Here is a 16988-nt window from a genome sequence, read left to right on the forward strand (position 1 = left end):
TATTATTGTTTTAGTTACTTAAGAGATATTCCTGGCTCTGAATTTGCTCATTGCTATTTTTATGTTTTTGTGCATTATTTGTTGCAGTCATCATTAAACGAACAGGTTACTAATCAGTTACTCAGTACTTGAGTAGTTTTTTCACAACATACTTTTTACTTTTACTCAAGTAAATATTTGGGTGACTACTCCTTACTCTTACTTGAGTAATAAATCTCTAAAGTAACAGTACTCTTACTTGAGTACAATTTCTGGCTACTCTACCCACCTCTGTTTAGGGCTATATAAATATACTTTGATTGATTGATTGATTGACATATATACATACAAATGCATACATATTTATACAAATACATATATATATATATAAACTGTATACACTTATATATACATACAACAATACATACATATACACTATACACATATATGCTTATATACATATATACACACACATACAGTTATATACATATGTATGCATATATACACATGTATATACACACACACACGTTCACATGTATACACTTATACACTTTTTTTTACATATTATATACACGTAAATTCTGGAACACTTTGTTTATAGATCATATAGTTTTTTTTCTATCAATGCTATGTATTTCATTTACTTTCACATTTGTAAAATAAATATGACTGAATATTGTTTGTTTATTTACGTAGTACCAGTGTAGAACTATATTAAACCATCCATCCATCCATCCATCTTCAACCGCTTATCCGGAATCGGGTCGCGGGGACAGCAGCTCCAGCAAAGACCCCCAGACTTCCCTCTCCAGAGCAACATTTGCGACTTCCCCCTGGGGAATCCCGAAGCGTTCCCAGGCCAGAGAGGAGATGTAATCCCCCCATCTGGTCCTTGGCCTGCCGCGGGGCCTCCTCCCAGTGGGACGTGCAACGAGGACCTCCCTAGGGAGACGCTCGTGAGGCATCCGCACGAGATGCCCGAACCACCTAAGCTGGCTCCTTTCCAAGCGAAGGAGCAGCGGCTCTACTCCGAGTCTCTCTCGGGTGACTGCACTTCTCACCCTATCTCTAAGGGAGATGCCAGCCACCCTTCTGAGGAAACTCATTTCGGCCGCTTGTATCCGCGATCTTATTCTTTCGGTCATTACCCACACTTCATGACCATAGGTGAGAGTAGGAATGTAGATAGCTCGGTAGACCGAGAGCTTTGCCTTCTGGCTCAGCTCCCGTTTCGTCACAACAGTGCGGCAGAGAGACTGCAATACTGCCCCAGCTGCTCCGATTCTCCGGCTGATTTCCTTCTCCATCTTTCCCTCACTCGTGAACAAGACCCCGAGATACTTAAACTCCTCCACCTGGGACAGAGTCCTGTCCCCTACCCGGACTGTACAAACCATCGGTTTCCTGCTGAGAACCATGGCCTCAGATTTGGAGATGCTGATCCTCATTCCAGCCGCTGAACACTCGGCTGCGAACCGATCCAGTGAGAGCTGAAGGTCACGAACCGAAGGTGCCATCAGGACCACATCATCTGCAAACAGCAGTGACGCAACCTTTAGCCCCCCGAGACGTATACCCTCTCCGCCTTGGCCACGACTCCGCCTAGAAATCCTGTCCATGAAAATCACAAACAGGATAGGTGACAGAGCGCAGCCCTGGCGGAGACCAACCCCCACTGGAAACGGATCCGACTTACATCCAAGCACCCGGACACAACTCTCGCTTTGGTTGTACAGAGATTGGATGGCCCTCAACAGGGTTCCCCTCACTCCGTACTCCCTCAGCACCTCCCACAAGATCTCCCGAGGGACGCGGTCATATGCCTTCTCCAAATCCACAAAACACATGTAGACTGGATAGGCATACTCCCAGGCCCTCTCCAGGATTCCCGCAAGCGTAAAGAGTTGGTCAGTTGTTCCACGACCAGGACGGAATCCACATTGCTCCTCTTGAATCTGAGGTTCGACTATCGGCCGGACCCTCCTTTCCAGTACCTTGGCGTAAACTTTCCCAGGGAGGCTGAGTAGTGTGATACCCCTGTAATTAGCACACACCCTCTGGTCCCCCTTTTTGAAAAGGGGAACCACCACCCCAGTCTGCCACTCCCTCGGCACTGTCCCAGACTTCCACGCAATGTTGAAAAGGCGTATCAACCAAGACAGCCCATCAACACCCAGAGCCTTCAGCATTTCTGGACGGATCTCGTCAACCCCCGGAGCTTTGCCACTGTGGAGTTGTCTAACTACCTCAGTGACTTCACTCCGAGAGATCGACGTCGATCCCCCATCATCCTCAGGCCCTGCTCCTATCAGGGAGGGTGTGCCTGATGTATTTGGGTTCAGGAGTTCCTCAAAGTGCTCTTTCCAACGCCCCACGACTTCCTCACTTGAAGTCAGCAAAGTCCCATCCTTGCCGTACACAGCTTGGATGGTTCCCTGCTTCCCCCTCCTGAGGTGCCGTATGGTCTTCCAGAACAGCTTTGGTGCCGCTCGATAGTCCTTCTCCATGGATTCCCCGAACTGCTCCCACACCCTCTGCTTAGCCTCGTCCACAGCCACGGCCGCTGCCCTTCGGGCCCGTCGGTACCTTGCAACTGCCTCCGGAGTCCCCTGGGATAACATACCCCGGTAGGACTCCTTCTTCAGTCGGACGGCTTCCCTGACCACCACTGTCCACCAGGGTGTTCGAGGGTTACCGCCCCTTGAGGCACCTAAGACCTTCTGGCCACAGCTCGCATCTGCAGCTTTAGCAATAGAGGCTTTGAACATTGCCCATTCCCGTTCAATGTCCCCAACCTCCACAGGGATGGCAGAGAAGTCCCGCCGGAGGTGGGAGTTGAAGTCCTTCCGGACAGAGGACTCCTCCAAACGTTCCCAGTTCACCCGCACTACACGCTTGGGTTTGCCAGGTCTGTCCAGAGGTCTCCCCCGCCATCTAACCCAACTCACCACCAGATGGTGATCAGTTGACAGTTCAGCCCCTCTCTTCACCCGAGTGTCCAAAACATACGGCCTCAGATCAGCTGATACGATTACAAAATCGATCATTGATCTTTGGCCTAGGGTGCTCTGGTACCAGGTACACCTATGAGCATCCTTATGCTTGAACATGGTGTTTGTTATCGCAAGTCCGTGACTAGCACAGAAGTCCAATAACAATCCACCACTCAGGTTCAGATCAGGGAGACCGTTCCTCCCAATCACGCCAGTCCAAGTATCACTGTCATTGCCCACGTGCGCGTTGAAGTCCCCCAGCAAGACTATGGAATCCCCTGCCGGCGCCCCATACAGGACCCCATGCAAGGTATCCAAGAAGGCTGAATACTCTGAACTCCTGTTTGGTGCGTATGCACAAACAACAGTCAGAGTTTTCCCCCCTCCAACCCTAAGGCGAAGGGAGGCGACCCTCTTGTCCACTGGGGTGAACTCCAACGTACAGGCACTCAGCCGGGGACTCGTGAGTATCCCCACCCCCGCCTGTGCCCTCACACCCTGAGCAACTCCAGAAGTGAACAAGGTCCATCCCTTGTCCAGGAGTGTGGTTTCAGAGCCCTTGCTATGCGTAGAGGTAAGCCCCACCAGATCCAACCGGTAGCGCTCCACCTCTCGCACCAGCTCAGGCTCCTTCCCCACCAGCGTAGAGACGTTCCACGTCCCAAAAGTCAGCCTCTGCTGCCCCGAATTGGTCCGTCCGGAGCCTCCACTTTCACCGCCATCCACTTGGCAGCGCACCCGACCCCACTGGTTCCGACCGCGGGTGGTGGGCCCACGTGGCAGAGAAGATGGTGTGTCCACGTAGCTTCTTCGGGCTGTGCCCGGCCGGGCTCCGTGGCAAGCCCGGCCACCAGGCGCTCGCTGACGAGCCCTACCTCCGGGCCTAGCTCCGGAGGAGGGCCCCGGGCTTCCTCCGGGCCGGGTAACGCATCCTCTTTTAGTGTAGTTCATGGGGGGTATCGTAACCCTGATGGGGGGGGCATTCGGGTGCTACACCTTGCCCAAGGGTGACCCGGAACTATGTAAGGCAGGGGCGTTCAACTCCCTGAGGCTTAATACAAGCCCACATACCTAATTATTATATTATATTAAACCAGTGATTCTCAAACTGTGGAACGCAGGCTCCGTCTAGTGGTACGCCAAAGAATCAATTAAATATTCAAACAGTGTGACTGTTCAAACTGTGTGTAATGTTACAGTGGCCACAAATAATAAATATATTTGTTAAAAAAAACATCTGCCTTGTTTTTAATTACAACGTGGGCCTACTACGCTACTGTATTATAATGTTGGTCATTAAGGTGATACTTAAAAGAGCCTGAAGTGGTACTTGGTGAAAAAAGATTGAGAGCCGCTGTTCTAAACCAATCCTGCATATGCCAGACTAACATAAACATACTACCTGAACTGTGAAATGCACTGGACACGCAAACCCTACACTTCTACAGGAACTTTCAGTTCCACAACTAAAAGTTCCTAAACTTTTGGTGGAAAAAAGTCCTATTATCGCTTATCATTTCCACCACAGTCACAGTAGCTTAACTTGCATTGCATCTCCTAAACTTGACTGTAGCCAATATTCACCACGAGGGATAAAAAGTCCCATTTTAAATTGATTTAGTACAGTTCTTCTCAAATATTGGAGCGGGCCCTTTGGCGTGTGACTTGCTTTATCAGTTTCAAGCTTCAATCCCTGGTGCACTCCAAAATGTGCTCATTATAGCCATTAATCCTGACTTCCTCATTTTGTTTAAAAACATACATTTGTGACTGATCTCCAGTTTGGCCCAGATTGAAACATGGTGGAATTGTGGATGACTAATGAGCCTTTTGTTTGCTTTTATGTATTGCTGCACCCCGTTGCGGCCATTTGGAAGTGCAGTTGTCTGTGACTTCATATCAATACATACCTGTACTTATTTGACTGATCTTTTATCAAATCTGTCAAATAAGTACAGTAATATCTTTTTTTCTTCATTCTGGTTTTGTAGGTTAAAGCGTCATATATATAGTGCTCTGGAGCTAATGTTGCTGACCTCTATGAATTTATCATCATTTATTGAGTTTAATTTTAGGCAGCACGGTGAAACAGGGGTTAGTGCATGTGCATTAAGATTAAGATTAAAGTACCAATGATTGTCACACACACACTAGATGTGGTGAAATTTGTCCTCTGCATTTGTCCCATCCCCTTGGGGAGCAGTGGGCAGCAGCGGCGCCGCGCTCGGGAATCATTTTGGTGATTTAACCCCCAACTCCAACCCTTTGTTGCTGAGTGCCAAGCAGGGAGGTTATGGGTCCCATTTTTGAAGTCTTCACAATACAAAGGTCCTGGGTTCGATCCCCGGGCTCTGGGTCTTTCTGTGTGGAGTTTGCATGTTCTCCCCGTGACTGCGTGGGTTCTCTCCGGGTACTCTGGCTTCCTCCCACCTCCAAAGACATGCACCTGGGGATAGGTTGATTGGCAACACTAAATTGTCCCTAGTGTGTGAATGTGAGTGTGAATGTTGTCTAGCTGTGTTGGCCCTGTGATGAGGTGGCGACTTGTCCAGGGTGTACACCGCCTTCCGCCCGAATGCAGCTGAGATAGGCTCCAGCACCCCCTGCGACCCCAATAAGGACGAGCGGTAGAAAATGGATGGATGGATGGATGGATGGATGGGAGTTTATTTTATTTTATTTTTTTAGTATGAAATGGTTCAAGTCAGCCAAAACACGTTTAAAAGATAATTTTTAAAATGTATTTTGGGGAAATTAATGCAATTTAAATATTGTATGTTACACACTAAACAAACAATGTTAATAATATTAATAATAATAATAAACTTTGTCTCCGAGGAGAAATTTGTCTTGAACATCAAGACACAGCGTGTTACACATACATACATAAATTGTCATGACTGGGTTCTTGGGTTTTGCTTCTCCGGAAGGCAAAGGAAAATTGGTGCGGGCAAGGCGTGAATTTAAATACATTATTTATTTTTTTAACACTAATAAACTACAAAAAAAGGGAGCAAACAAAAGGCGCACACAAAGGCGGAAATACAAACTTGACTATGAAACAAAAGACATGCACGTGGGCACAAAAACTATGAACAATAAAACAAAAACACTAACTGTGGCATAAATGAACAAAACTTACTTGGTAAAGAACTGTGACAAGACATGGAGCAGAGTGATGAAATAGTGTGAGGACGCCAGGACGAACAACAGAAACAGACAGATTTAAATAGTGACGTGATCAGTGAAAACAGGTGCGTGACAAGACAGGTGAACAGGTGCGTGACATGACAATGTGAACCAGGTGAAACTAATGGTTGCTATGGTGACAAATAAAAGTGCACAAAAAGTCCAAAACCAAATCCGAACATGACTAAAACAAAACATAATCACAGACATGACAGAGCCCCCCCCCTTACGGACAGATCCCAGATGTCCAAAACAAACAAAACAAGGCAGGATCGAGAGTCATGGGAGGGCGGGAGGGGGACATGGCGGTGGGTCGCCAGACCAGGTGTCCACCGGGGCAGGATCAAGTGGCGGCGACGCGTAGACCACCGCTGTACCTGACGAGGTGGGCGACCCGGGAATGGCCATATCCATGGCCGACGGGGAGGTGGGCGCACTTGGCGTGGCGGCCGACCAGGTAGTGGCCACATTCGTGGCCGACGAGGAGGTCGGCGTACCTGGCGTGGCGGACGCCCATGGACTGGCCACATCCATGGCCGACGAGAAGGCAGGCGCTTCGTCGACGTGGCAGTCGCAGATGACGAAGCTTGGCGTGGTGCGTCGGGCAGCAAAGCTTGGCGTGGCGTGTCCTGGCAGCGTGGGTCTTGGTCTTGGCAGCGTGGGTCTTGGTGTTGGTCTTGGCAGTCTTGGTCTTGGCAGTCTTGGTGTTGGTCTTGGTAGTCTTGGTGTTGGTCTTGGCAGTCTTGGTGTTGGTCTTGGCAGTCTTGGTCTTTGGGTGGTGTGTCTTGGACTTGGCGTGGTGTGTCTTGGACTTGGCGTGGTGTGTCTTGGACTTGGCGTGAGGGGTCTTGGTCTTGGCGTGAGGGGTCTTGGTCTTGGCGTGAGGGGTCTTGGACTTGGTCTTGGCTTGAGGGGTCTTGGACTTGGTCTTGGCTTGAGGGGTCTTGGACTTGGTCTTGGCTTGAGGGGTCTTGGCGTCGTGGAGCTGCGACTGGCGGCACTTGGCGTCGTGGAGCTGCGACTGGCGGCACTTGGCGGCGTGGAGCTGCGACTGGCGGCACTTGGCGGCGTGGAGCAGGTAGCGGAACTTGGCGTGGAGCTGCGACAGGTGCCTGGCGTGGAGCAGGTACTGCTGGCGCTTGGCGTGGTGGATCTTGGCGTGGAGCTGGGCGTGGAGCAGGTGGAGGTGGCCTAGCTGGAGGTTGCGGCTTGGCAGGCCGAAAGACCGGTGGTGGTGACCGAACCGGAGGTTGCGGCTTAGCAGGCCGAAAGACTGGTGGTGGTGGTCGTGCTGGAGGCTGTGGCTTGGCGTGACGAAATACAGGTGGTGGTGGTGGTCGTGCTGGAGGCTGTGGCTTGGCGTGACGAAAAGCGACCCCACCTGAACAGTCCCCAGTCCTAGCCCCCCCCCTCAAGGAGCGGATCCCAGACGCGCTCCCTGCGGTCTGGAACCGTCTTTTGGGGTGGGTGGAGGGAGGTCAGGAGGGGGGCAGAATCTTCCCCTCCAACCTGTCCAAAAAGTCTTTCTTCCTGGGATTGAGTGGGTGAAAAAAATAATTGTGTGACTTGGGCGTGGCTTGAGTTCTGGGGGGCGGGGCATGAAAACTGGGTGACTGTGACTGACAGGATCTAACTTGTAAAAACATGTCCTGATAATGTCTTATCATGTTTTTACAGTCTTTTGCTGGAGGTGAGTGATCAAAAGAAAAAGTATTGAAAAAAAATCCTGGTCTGTGATGTCATAAGGGCGAAGCCGGGCTGGTTGCTGCTTGCTTCTGCCCGGAGGGGGAGGGGCTTGTGGGAGCGGCGTGTCCTGCCGGCTCGCGGAAGTCTTCCCTCGTCCTTGGCGACGCTTCCGGGACGGGAACGACGCGCCGATCGGCACCAGCTTGCCTCCATTCCCCCACATCACCCCCCTGCGCTCCCTGGGGGAAAAACGCAGCGTCTCGGTCTCCATCGCGCGGAGGACCTCCCACGCTGCCTCGTCAAAACTGTCCAACTTTCGTTTGGAGAAACTGTTATGCTGGCGTCCCACTGTCACGACTGGGTTCTTGGGTTTTGCTTCTCCGGAAGGCAAAGGAAAATTGGCGCGGGCAAGGCGTGAATTTAAATACATTATTTATTTTTTTAACACTAATAAACTACAAAAAAAGGGAGCAAACAAAAGGCGCACACAAAGGCGGAAATACAAACTTGACTATGAAACAAAAGACATGCACGTGGGCACAAAAACTATGAACAATAAAACAAAAACACTAACTGTGGCATAAATGAACAAAACTTACTTGGTAAAGTACTGTGACAAGACATGGAGCAGAGTGATGAAATAGTGTGAGGACGCCAGGACGAACAACAGAAACAGACAGATTTAAATAGTGACGTGATCAGTGAAAACAGGTGCGTGACAAGACAGGTGAACAGGTGCGTGACATGACAATGTGAACCAGGTGAAACTAATGGTTGCTATGGTGACAAATAAAAGTGCACAAAAAGTCCAAAACCAAATCCGAACATGACTAAAACAAAACATAATCACAGACATGACATAAATACAGTTCATCCGACAATACAGTGACGACAGTGAACAGTGCGCAGGTATATCAGTTGGTTATGAGATCATCACACATTACACTCCCCCCGTATTGCACACCTCCCATATTGCACTATCCCAATATTGCACTCATTATTGTATTTGGTTATTACAGTAGTTTTCTGTTGTTAAGTGCTTTGATTGCCAGTCGGACAAATAATAAAGTTATTCTCTGTAAGTTGATCTATATTTAGTTTTTGTTTCCTTTAATAAGAATACAACATTATTCAGAGTTGGACTTAAAACAATATTATACACAAACTAGATGAGGCAATTCCTGAAGGAATTGCGTGTTAATGCTCCAATGCTGATGTTGAACTGAAATCCTGGATTTTTTTTTATAGTTGTTGAAGTAGAGCACACAATTCCCAAACAGGCTGAATATTTTGAAGTCAGAACCGTTTGAATCAAATGAAAAATGTGGGAGTTGTGGAAATTTAAAGAATGTCCCATTGATTTCAATTGGAATTTCCCAAAAATTTGGGAATTTCGGGAAAAGCAGGAATTTTTTGGGAAAAATGGTAACAAACTTAAATGAGTTGAAATGGTTGGTTTTGGAATTTTTCAAATCGGTGGAGAAATGTTGAATTAGTAACATTTTAATTGAGAAATGGTATTAAGAAATTACTGGAATTTTGGGAAAACCGGGAATTTTTCCAGTTCGAAAAACAACTTTGTTTTTTGTTGTAATTAAGAGGAATGTTTGGACGGTGAAACTGTTGAAGTGAGTTGAAAAATGTGGAAGGAGTAGTTGCCAGAAAAAGGGGTCAAAAAAGGGTTTGAAAAAACTGGAATTCTGGGAATTCCTGGAATTTTTTTGAACTTGGAAAAACTATAGTTTGAATGTCCACGATGAGTGGAATGTGTTGAAGGTTGAATGGTTGAGTTTAGTTGAGTTTGAGTTTATTTCGAACATGCAAGCATACAACATGATACATCACAAATTCCAGTTTCTCTTTTCAACATGTTCGAAAAGGAGTAGGAAGAAGCAGAGCTTATTTAATCCTACCCCTTTTCTTTTACATAACAGTTGCTAAAACTTTTGTTCACTTCCTGTTCTCAATTTATTCACAATATACTCCACAAGTAATCACAATAAAAATAAATAAATAAACAATAATTAGTGAAGTAAGTTAAATTTCATATGATGAGATGAGTAAGATTATTTTGAGAATGAATGAAAGGATGGATGAAATAAATTCAGAATGTTTATCATGGTTCTTCTTCTTTGTACTTTGTGAACACTAAGTTTGAAGAGTTTCTTGAAGTGGATCATATAAGTACATTGTTTGTTTGCTTTGCTTAATCCATTCCATTATTTAATTCCACATACAGATATACTGAAGGTCTTAAGTGTTGTACGTGCATACAAATGTTTTAAATTACATTTTTCTCTAAGATTATATTTCTCCTTTTTTGAGAAGAATTGTTGAATGTTCTTGGGTAGCAGGTTTTAGTTTGCTTTGTGTATAATTTTAGCTGTTTGCAAATTCACTATGTCATGGAATTTCAGTATCTTTGATTAAATAAATAAAGGATTTGTATGTTCTCTATATCCAAATATATGGATATGGTTTGAATCGTTTGAAAAATGTGAAACAGTGAAAGATTGAAAAATGGCCAATTCATTTTGAATGGGAAAAATGTCCCGGAAAACACGGAATTCTGGGAAATCTGGGGATTTTTGGAATTTGTCAAGGGAAAGCCCGCGATTCCCGAATAGGCTGAACAGTTTGAAGTTGGAACAGTTTGAATCGGGTGAAAAATGTGGACGTTAGAGCGCGCCAAAAACTGGAGAAGAAGAAGAAGTTGAAAAAATAGATTCATTTTGGTGTAGAAAAGCATGTGTCAATGCTTTGGAGCATTCACACAGTTATACTATTTATAGAGTGGGGGGCGAAATGTATTCTTCTCCCAGGGGGGGCGTAAGAGAAAATAACTAAAAAGCACTTGTTTAATAGTTAAAATAAATCATAATGAATCCCATATTTCAAGATATGACTCATTAATCGAAATGCAGTTTTTTTTCCTACTGATATCATCGCCCGGCCATCACCGTGCCGAATACTAACACCACCTTTGGTATCGACACCATCGGCGTACGTATTGACCCCCCCCCCCGTCTAGTGTACTGTCCCTTTAAAAGACAAGCGTCAACAGCCATCAGTGAGTTGGTGTCGCCTGTGATAACCTCCTTAAGTCTCCTGGGGTCCCGCACAAGTTGCTTGCTAAAGTGCACTGACGAACTGGTCGCGCGGGAACCGAAAGGAGCTTGAGTCGTCCGGGGAAGAAGGGCGGAGATGCGTCCTATTAACGTTAATAACGTTATCGCTCTCGTCACTCGCGCTCGGGAAGGCGGTGCTGCTCTCCTTCTTCATCCCGGAGGTGGACTGTGACTGGAAGCCAACATTACTACACCACGTCGGGCGCCATTGTTGGGTTTGTTTTAATTGTTAAACAAGTGATGGGATTCCTCCACCAGCGACCTTTCAAGGTAAGTGGCCGTTAGGGAACTGGTGTGTACAAGTTGTAACATATGTGGTGAGTGACTAGTTTGTGGTCACTTCCACCTCCATCTTTTCCTCCAGCTGTCAAAGTTTAAAGCGGCCAGGCAATAACAGACAACAAGGCTGCCATTGTAGCGGATCAACGGCGGATTAACGGAATTCCTTTTCCCCCATGCACTGTCTCAATGGCACCAAGTCCAATCTCTCATATATATATATATATATATATATATATATATATATATATATATATATATATATATATATATATATATATATATATATATATATATATATATATATATATATATATATATATATATATATATATATATATATATATATATATATTTGGAGAATATATATATATATATATATATCTCCTGAGGATTGAGGAAATCCCTCATGAAACAGGCCTGTAGAGATGAAATAGTCTTGTGATTTTTTCCCACACATACATATTACGCTCTACCACGGTATCGAGCACTATTTTTTGGATAATCTAATTAAGATATATATATATATATATATATATATATATATATATATATATATATATATATATATATATATATATATATATATATATATATATATATATATATATATATATATGTGTCAAACTTTACAAGAGTGATGCAAGGTGGATGCTAACGAATTGTGTCCTGCTTGTTGTTTGCCGGGCTTGTGGGCACTTAAGTGGGGATTAAGTGGACACGGAGGACATGAAATAAATAAGTCCCATTTAGCTTTATGTCTCCAAATGATCTACACTAATAGTTTTATATTCCAGAAAATTGTTTAGAATTGATAGAAAGTCATCAAGTCCCAATTATTCATCGAACTACATGAACATGTTATCCATTGTGGAAACGATGTGCTTTTTAAAAATATAATTGAACAAACAAGCCATTAAATCAGAACTGGTCAAATATTTTGACTCGAGGCCACATTGTTTATATATATATATATATATATATATATATATATATATATATATATATATATATATATATATATATATATATATATATATATATATATATATATATATTGCTGACCACTATGAATTTATTATCATTTGAGTTTATTTTAGGCAGCACAATGGCACAGGGGTTAGTGCAGGGATAGGGAACCTATGGCTCTCGAGCCAGATGTGGCTCTTTTGATGACTGCATCTGGCTCTCAGATAAATCTTAGCTGACATTGCTTAACACGATAAGTAATGAATAAATCCTCTGGTAATCACAGTGTTAAAAATAACGTTCAAAATATAAAACATTCTCATGCATTTCAATCAATCCATCAGTTTTCTACCGCACCTGTTCAAGAAGTCATATGAATGGTAAGAAGTATTTTATTTATTATTGGTTAGCTTCAGAATAACAATGTCATTAAAACGAATAAGACACTTATTATACTCTAAAAATGTTGGTCTTACTTAAAAATGCACACATTTAGTTGTATTCAGTGTTAAAAAATATTATAAGGCTCTCACTGAAATACATTTTTTAAAATATTTGGCTTTCATGGCTCTCTCAGCCAAAAAGGTTACCGACCCCTGGGTTAGTGCATGTGCATCACAATACAAAGGTCTTGGGTTCGGAGGATCTTTCTGTGTGGAGTTTGCATGTTCTCCCCGTGACTGCGTGGGTTCCCTCCGGGTACTCCGGCTTCCTCCCACCTCCAAAGACATGCACCTGGGGATAGGTTGATTGGCAACACTGAATTGGCCCTAGTGTGTGAGTGTTGTCTGTGTTGAACCTGCGATGAGGTGGCGACTTGTCCAGGGTGTACCCCGCCTTCCGTCCGAGTGCAGCTGAGATAGGCTCCAGTACCCCCCGCGACCCAAAAGGAACAAGCGGTAGAAAATGGATGGATGTATGTATATATATACTGTATGTATATATATATATATATATATATATATATATATATATATATATATATATATATATATATATATATATATATATATATATATATATATATATATATTTGCAATGTGGTGTCGACTTGTCCAGGGTGTACCCCGCCTTACACCCGAATGCAGCTGGGATAGGCTCCAGCCACTACCGCGACCCCGACAGGGACAAGCGGTACAAAATGGATGGATGGATATATAGCTGTAAAGTTAAAGTACCACTGATAGTCATACACACACTAGGTGTGGTGAAATTACCCTCTGCATTTGACCCATCCCCGTGTTTCACCCCCTGGGAGGTGAGGGGAGCAGTGAGCAGCAGCAGTGGCCACGCTCGGGAATCATTTTGATGATTTAACCCCCAATTCCAACCTTTGATGCTGAGTGCCAAACATGGAGGTAATGAGTCACATTTTTATAGTCTTTGGTATGACTCGGCCGGGGTTTGAAGTCACGACCTACCGATCTCACGGCGGACACTCTGCTGTACAGTATAATGTCTGATAGAATGCTAAAACGTTACGATAGACAACATCAATAAAAAAAAAATTAAAAATTAAACTGATTTACGGAATGAGACACCCAGAATGTACAGGAAATAAAAGAAAGTGGGATTTACAATATTAACTATGAACAATAACACACTGAATATTAACATATGAACGTCGCTCCTCTTACTTCTCAGACCACCTCCTCGAACGACTCCTTTTACAATCAAGCAAAACGCAACACAAATGCAACAAACATGGCAAAATATGAATGCAAAAGGTAAAAAACACCTACAATCTGGTATTTCATTAATTTTCTGCAGAATATTGTTGTAAACATATGCTTCCGCGTCTGTCCTCGACACCCGCGTTTCAGGCTGGCTGCTCTGGAAACAAACCCCGCCCACTTTGCTGTATGCCTCGTCTGTGTGGAGCTGGTGTGATGTAGATTACCGTAATAACCTGTTTATCACTCAAAAGTGCAGATTCCAGCCATTGGAATACTTTCTATAGTTCAAAACTTACGGTAATTGGAAAACAACACTGCACATCATAATGGCGGCTACAGTTTCAATGTTAAAGGTCTAAAAAAGTAGAAAATCTTAACGGGCCACATTTTGCTGCATTTGTCTGCATTACATGTACTCTGATATCACCTACAGGTCAAGTAAGTCAAACCACGGTAACAAGATTTCTCAGTGGGGTTTACTAAAAAAACAATAATGTGCTTAATCCTCTGTTATTTTAATTTTGGATCGAAGTTAAAAGGAACTATAATAACATAACTATTATTGTTCCGCTGATTAATAATTGTAATCTTAGTTGTCCTTAACCTATTTTCCCCTGATGAAAATAAGATGACGTATTACACAAAATGCTCGTTGACTAAGACGATAACAAAATTAACTGACAGTTTTGTCGTCGAATTGAAACGAGACGAAAAATGTTGACGAAAACAAAATCCAATATTTTAATTTTAGTCTTGCAAATGGGTGGGACAAGTTGGGAATATATCAAATCACAGCTCTTTAACAGCGCACATATAGAAGTGGGTTGGGTGTTAGTTCCAAAGGAGAGCCAATTAGATGCTTTTCCTTATGAGATCAGGAAGTTGGATTTCTCAACGCGAAAACAAAAATCACATCACATCATGTGTACACCTGGGAGAAAGTGAAGAGGACATGTTTTATTTTTGACGCTATATGATGCCGTCAGCAGGCGAGTCATCGTAACATCTACACAACTGTAAGTTAAAGCTATGCTGCTTCTGGGTATCCTTTGTTCATAAACAAATTATGATGAAGGAATGCATCGTAACTCTGTTTCACTACACATATACATACCTGCTTTGCCAGAGACCTAGCATAAAAAAATAGAAAACGTGCCTGAAAAATATTTATTGGCATTGACCATTGTATGCATCATACATCCTTCCTGACCATAAGATCATGCTACTTTTGTGTTACACAAAAGCTTTGCAGATTGTCTTAATAAAGGTGCTTTCAAATAAATGGTAAAGAGCCCTTATCTTTTATACTTTATATTTTGGTCGACTAAATTTACTGTAATTTATGCTGACTAAAATGTAGTGTAATTTAGTTGACTAAAACTAGATCAATTTAGATTCATATATATATATATATATATATATATATATATATATATATATATATATATATATATATATATATATATATATATATATATATATATATATATACACACTACCGTTCAAAATCTTGGGGTCACATTGAAATGTCCTTATTTTTGAAGGAAAAGCACTGTACTTTTCAATGAAGATAACTTTAAACTAGTCTTAACTTTAAAGAAATACACTCTATACATTGCTAATGTGGTAAATGACTATTCTAGCTGCAAATGTCTGGTTTTTGGTGCAATATCTACATAGGTGTATAGAGGCCCATTTCCAGCAACTATCACTCCAGTGTTCTAATGGTACAATATGTTTGCTCATTGGCTTAGAAGGCTAATTGATGATTAGAAAACCCTTGTGCAATCATGTTCACACATCTGAAAACAGTTTAGCTCGTTACAGAAGCTACAAAACTGACCTTCCTTTGAGCAGATTGAGTGTCTGGAGCAGGGGTCACCAACCTTTTTGAAACCAAGGGCTACTTCTTGGGTACTGATTAATGCGAAGGGCTACCAGTTAGATACACACTTAAATAAATTGCCAGAAGTAGCAGTAGTAGTAATTTGCTCTATTTACCTTTAACTCTGTTAATATTAATAATTAATGATATTTATCTTTGCGGAAATACTGATCCTCTTAATGATTTCTCACAATAAATATATATAGAAACAGATAAATATCAATATGCAACACTTTATTTTTATATTTTCTCTAAGTGCACATTTTTCAAATTGAACATTTTCAAATGATCACTTCTAAGACAGTCTTGTGAAATCACAATATCCCATTTTAACTAGCTAGCCACTAACATTTTTTAACAAATCATGAATTACTTTGCACCATGTTTGTACAAATAATAACTCATGTAAAATACAAAAGTAAACTCTCAAATTTTTAAATCATGTCACACTTTGAACTGGACACCAAATCTGTTATCTGTTTCTTTGTCAGTTAGTGGGAAGCCTGGCATTGCATGCTGTTAACTAGTGTGTTGTACTCTGGTGTGTAACTTGACACTGCAACTCTGAGTGAGTCTTGCAGATGTGCATCAGTGAGGCGTGTTCTGTGTTTGTTCTTGATGAAGTTCATGTCAGAAAAGGCTGATTCACAAAGATAAGATTTGTCGTCATTGTTTGCGGAACCTTCTTAATCTTTTGGACATATTTTCACAGCAATCTGGCCTTAAGCTTAATTATGATAAATGTAAAATGTTAAGGATCGGAAATCTAAAGGGAACGTCCTTTCGAATGGAATACAAAGTGACTGTTTTGTGGACAGATGGACCAGTTAACATACTTTTACAATTTAATTATAGTACTCAGTAAAAGGTTTATTTTTAAGGCCAAAAACAGATATTCACTTAGTATTACTCTCTTTAAAACATTTATTCAGTATTTTCTAATTTTAGAAAGTTACATGGTTGAAAACGATAATGATGCCAAAAAACATTAAAAAAAAAGATGAGAAGTCCTCAAAGGCTTATTTTGAAAGTATAATTATGTTTATAGATTATATGATATCTGTTGTTGTGTTCCCTCATTTGAGTGACCTGGACATAATCTGGACTGTACATAAATGCTTATTTTGAAAATGTAATTTTGTTTATAAATTATATGCAATCTGTTGTGTTCCCTAATTTTTTTCTGTGTACATGAATGAAGGTG

The 16988-nt window shown here is 42.6% G+C and overlaps 1 protein-coding gene and 1 pseudogene across 2 annotated transcripts in view; one reads left to right on the top strand and one right to left on the bottom strand.

Annotated features, from left to right (window-relative positions):
- LOC133655900 (relaxin-3 receptor 1-like) overlaps window positions 1-16988 on the bottom strand; it is a 79026-nt pseudogene that overhangs the window by 19163 nt on the left and 42875 nt on the right.
- LOC133655899 (zinc finger protein 516-like) overlaps window positions 10924-16988 on the top strand; it is a 49651-nt gene continuing 43586 nt past the window's right edge. For both annotated transcript variants that reach the window (XM_062056508.1, XM_062056509.1), the window contains exon 1: window positions 10924-11245. The gene's annotated coding sequence lies outside the window, so the exon portion shown is untranslated. The remainder of the gene's footprint in view (window positions 11246-16988) is intronic.

Source organism: Entelurus aequoreus, linkage group LG08 (assembly GCF_033978785.1).
Source record: "Entelurus aequoreus isolate RoL-2023_Sb linkage group LG08, RoL_Eaeq_v1.1, whole genome shotgun sequence".
Taxonomy (NCBI): Eukaryota; Metazoa; Chordata; class Actinopteri; order Syngnathiformes; family Syngnathidae; genus Entelurus; species Entelurus aequoreus.